The sequence below is a fragment of the Silene latifolia genome, chromosome 3, assembly GCF_048544455.1.
Source record: "Silene latifolia isolate original U9 population chromosome 3, ASM4854445v1, whole genome shotgun sequence".
In the NCBI taxonomy this organism is placed as follows: Eukaryota; Viridiplantae; Streptophyta; class Magnoliopsida; order Caryophyllales; family Caryophyllaceae; genus Silene; species Silene latifolia.
Window position 1 is genome coordinate 94,627,579 of NC_133528.1, and position 5,139 is coordinate 94,632,717.

The window sequence follows — 5,139 nt, forward strand, 5'->3', positions numbered from 1 at the left end:
AGCACCCAACTAAAATATCAATATTGTTTTACACCCACTCTCACAAATTTTGGACCAATCCAAACCCACCAACCCCCTGACCCTCCTTCTCCTTTTGGCATTTCCTGTCCAACAAAAATGCAGCTAAAGAAAACCAAAATATCAGACAGAGCCTTTAACGCCATCTTCGTCTACACAAAAACTTAGATTTCGACTTCGTTCCTTCACCATTCCTCTTAATTTTTGTACCATTCTTCTCCTTATCTCTTCCTTCATCTTTTAAGGTAAGAAAGACATAGTCTTGTGGAGTTTTCATCTCGACTCGTCTCATGAATGTAACGTTTTTAAGCTAATCTCGGCTGTTATTACGATTTCTAGGTGAAGCTTTGAGGACCCAGAAGGAAACTCGTTCATAATAGACCTTTCTCTCGAAGATTGAAGAAAGTTAAGGTAACGGTGATAGGTTACTCGACAAATGTCGAATTTCCGTCTTGCTTGTCGTCTCATATATACCCTTGTTTGATAAAGTTTGATTCTTTATGCTTTTCCTCATTTGTATGCTAATTTCCGTCGCAATGAGCTCTTAACGTGGACTGGTTTGGAACTGTTTATTTGGTCTTCGGGACTGTTTTCGGACTTGGATTGTCTTCCTTAAACTCCTTGAGTATTTTTCGTATTGTGGTTTTCGTAAAAGCATGAAGCATGCTGAATTCCATTGTATTTTATAGGCTAACAATGATATGTCTTGTTCCCATCAAGTAATGACAGAAGTTGGGATTTTAGCATTCCCACTTCTCTGTTTTGTGTTTGCTTTTCCTGTGTACCCTTCCCCTACCTCCAGCTTTAGAAAGAATTGTTGGTCGCATTTGTTAAAGGGAGAATTAGTGTCGTAAATGAAATGTGAATCCGTCTTATAACGGTTGTTGAAGGAAATTGCTAAACTCGAGTTTACATGGTTACCCATTCGTATAAAAATGGGTTATTCTCCTGTGTGTATTGTAATGTTTACGTCTTACTCATGCTTAAAATTTTCCGTCTTATTTTTGGTTCCAAAATGAGTGTTTGAGTCGGGTTTAAGAGGACCCAAAACTGGGCTGTTCGGGTTGTAATGGTGGCTGTTTGGGGGCTGCCCAAACGGTCCTTTGAGCCGTGGTTATAGGTGCTCTTGGCGCAAAGTTCGGGTTATTTGAAACAATTAAATATCGTTCATTTATATATTTTCTCACATGAATTATAACCGTGAAATTCATTATTTAATTATTTCATTTGTATATGAAATGACATGTTGAATCGTTTCGTGAATTATTTTGGGCGCAAGTTTGGTTTATTCGAATAATTAAGTTCCGTCTCATGCCTTATATAACGCAATTCGTTAACATCGTTCTTTTACATATTCATTCATGATATGTTGGGCTCACTACTCCTTAGTTTTGGGCTCTCTTTGTTGCACCAAATGGATTCATTATATTTTGATTGTTGGGTTTTATATAAGTAAATGGGTGGACTTCATATGACTAAACTTTTGGGTTGTACATGATTAAGTGTTTGGGCTTGTTGTATGCCACTTATTGGACTCACATAAATCATAGGTTGGACTTCACATGATTAGGGTGTTAGATTTAGTATGTCCCATTTAATGGGCCACGTATAGTTTATGTCTTGGGCTCATAAATGAGTCACTTGAGTTGGTCACAGTTTATTCCATAATTTCATATAACGTAAATTATTCATTATCACTTGTTATATTTTATTTAACCAACATGTTAAATTATGAAATGGAATATTTATTAATATAATACAAGTATGAGATATTTATTATAAGTAGTTACTTGTAGTGAGTCGTATTTTAGATAATGTCTAGTATTGTTCGGTTGTGAGAGTCTTGGTTCTACCGGAATACTAGGGGTGAGCCTGAGGCCCTCTAGTTGCGGTATGAACGTCGGGAGTGATGTTCCCATCCGTACTCATGGTGATGCAGACCATAAGTATGAATGTGACATTATCATCTCGACCCTGAGTCTTGGTCCTATCGGATACTAGGGGTGAGCCAGAGGCCCTCTAGTTGCGATATGATTCGTCGGGAGTGATGTTCCCATCCGTACTCATGGTGATGCAGACCGTAAGTATGAATGTGACATTAATCATCCCGTCCCTGAGTCACGGTCCTATCGGATGCTAGGGGCGAGCCATAGGCCCTCTAGTTGCGATAAGGTCGTCGGGATTGATGTTCTCATCCGCACTTATGGTGAGATGCAAGCCATAGGTATGAATGTGACATTAATAATCCCGTTCTATGTGCTTGTTTGTTGTGTGTGTTTGTTGTACTTGTTTGTTGTATTTGGCCATGTTTTAAAGGTAACCGCTGAGCCAGATACTTGTTTGTTGTGTCTCGGACATGTTTTAAAGGTAACCTCTGAGTCGGACACTTATTTGTTGTATTTGGCCATGTTTTAAAGGTAACCGCTGAGCCAGATACTTGTTTGTTGTGTCTCGGACATGTTTTAAAGGTAACCTCTGAGTCGGACACTTGTTTGTTATATTTGGCCATTTTTTAAAGGTAAATCCGAGCGGATACTTTTTGTTGTGTCTCGGACATGTTTTAAAGGTAACCTCGAGTCGGACACTTGTTTGTTGTATTTGGCCATGTTTTAAAGGTAACCATTTGAGCAGGATACTTGTTTGTTGTACCTCGGACATGTTTTAAAGGTAACCCTCGAGTCGGGTACTTGTTTGTAGTATTTGGACATGTTTTAAAGGTAACCGCCGAGCGGATACTTTATATGTTGTGTCTCGGACATGTTTTAAAGGTAACCTCTGAGTCGGACACTTGTTTGTAATATTTGGACATGTTTTAAAGGTAACCGCTGAGCCATATACTTTAGAGGTCGTGCCTTGGACATGTTTTAAAGGTAACCGCTGAGCCAAGGTACTTAAGGATTTGTATCTCGGACATGCTTTAAAGGTAGCCTCTGAGCCGGATGCTTTGCTTATTATGTGATGTTAGTAGTCCCACTTCGTGTATCGTATGTTATTTGGTTTTCAAGTTCATGGCTAAGGTTTCCATTTACATGTTTTATGATGTTAATCTTATTTATCAGTGACATATGATATTCTATCGTGTTGATAGTTGTATTATCATTTATGACGTTTTAGTTAGATCGTCTCATATGTATGTATCATATGCCTTATCTATGATTGACTACGCATGTTTTGAATGTTAGTCTCATGTTTCAATACTTGAATCAAATGTTTATATTCATGATGTTCTAATATGTTCTTGTTTATCTGTGTTTCGACATTTTGTGGCTGGGAGAACCTTGAGTTACTCCCCACTGACTGTGGCGTTCATGTTTACATGAATGACAGGTTGTGAAGATGCTTACGTGGGGAAGACGTGTGGGCTAGCGAGAACTAAACCTTGGACTAGTAGTTGGTTTATTAGGATTGCTTAGACTCACCATTTATCATTTTGTCATTCGAGGGATATAATTTCCCTCACCTTTGACTATCGCGTTTGTATAATTTAATCTTTATTTCCGCATTCTTTATTTATCTTTTAGATTCTTATGAACCTGCGCTTTATAAACTTTAAAAGTTTCAAAATTTTCCTAAAATTCCGCATTTTATAAGTTATATTTTCCGCGTTATTGCGGGGGTTCACAGTTGGTATCAGAGCCTTTGTTGCTCCCGACGCACACACGTGTACCCCAAACTTAGTTTGAATTTATCCCATGATACTCATCCTTCTTCTAAACTCCTTTTTGTTTTACCTTGGGAGTTCCTCTCATATCATTCATTCCGTTTTACCCTTGGAATTATTGTTTTGAATCTTTCCTCTCGATTCACCTTCGTACCCTTCCCCTGTTCTTGACCATAAGCTTTATCATTCATGCATCTCCTACTCTTTTGGTTATGCTTTCCTTTTTGAATCTAGTCTAGAGGCTTAAGAAAAATTCTATCTTTGACATCCTTGTTGACCTTACCTCGACTCTTACCCCGAGGAAGTTCGTCATAGCTCTTTATTGGATAAGTTTAAATTCTTTTAGCGTGCTTTGTATTTATGATTTCTAAGTTGCTTTTCATTTTGTACAATTTCTTAATATTTCAACTACCATTTTGGTTTGTTATTAAAAATTTATATCACTTTTACAAAACTTTACCTATTTTAAAGGTTTGAAAATGAAAATTTGATTTAATTCTCTTTTGTTCTTGAGTATAACTTCTTTTTATTGATTTTTAATTACTAAACCCGAGATTACTTTTAATTTTGCTCAATTTCTAACTAACTTTGATTTATTTATGATTCCTTGTCAAAGTTTAATGTTATAATTTCAAGAAACTGAGTCCTTTTTTTGTTTAAAGTGAAACTTTTATTTTTGTTTTGACTTTTGCAAAAGAAAATTTGAGCGGATTACCTTTTTCGATTGTTTTTAAAGTTGATGGAATGTTAGGACTCGTTATTAAAGGCGTCTAATAACTTGTCCTGCGCTTATCGATGAATGATTTCTGTTTAAAACTTGTCTTTGACTTGGAAAGTTAGCGTTCTTGTGTGCACGACAAGAGCAATTTCGTTCCATGAATGAGACTATTACTTGGAAAACTCTCCATAAATATTTTTGGAAGTATTTTGACTTTGAATTTCTGCAAATGATTTGGTTTTTGACCTTATCTCCGATTTGGAGTGTGATGTTCTTGAATGCGCAACGAGAACACTTTCGTTCCTTTGACGAGAATCTGGTACTGTTGGAAAATTTTACTTGAAAATTTTGAAGGAACTTTTAAATTTTACTATACGTAACCTTTTAATGTTTTAGTTACCGATTTCAAAAAGTTTGGCCTTATCTTTATAACCTTTCATTTTCTACCTTCAAGTTTCGAGGACGAAACTTTTTAAAAGGTGGAGTGATTGTAACACCCGCGAAATTCTCATTTTTACGTTTATAATTTATTTAACCGTTTAATGACTTTATTTTATATTTTTAAATTAATTAACTTGATTTATTTATATTAAACACGATTTTTATAAAAGTAATATATAAAAGCTTATTTTATATAAAAATACGTATTTTAGTCGGATAGTATTAATAATAATAATTACGTATTAATAATAAAGTCCGTCTTAAAATATAGTAGGTTTAAGACGAATATCCGTCTAGCAAA

General features: G+C 35.7%; 1 long non-coding RNA gene across 1 annotated transcript; it reads left to right on the forward strand.

Annotated features, from left to right (window-relative positions):
• Positions 1-203: 203 nt before the first annotated feature.
• Positions 204-3,485, forward strand: LOC141646179 (uncharacterized). Its single transcript, XR_012545407.1, has 3 exons — positions 204-263; positions 358-429; positions 3,346-3,485. It is a non-coding gene; the product is annotated as an uncharacterized LOC141646179 (long non-coding RNA).
• Positions 3,486-5,139: the final 1,654 nt, after the last annotated feature.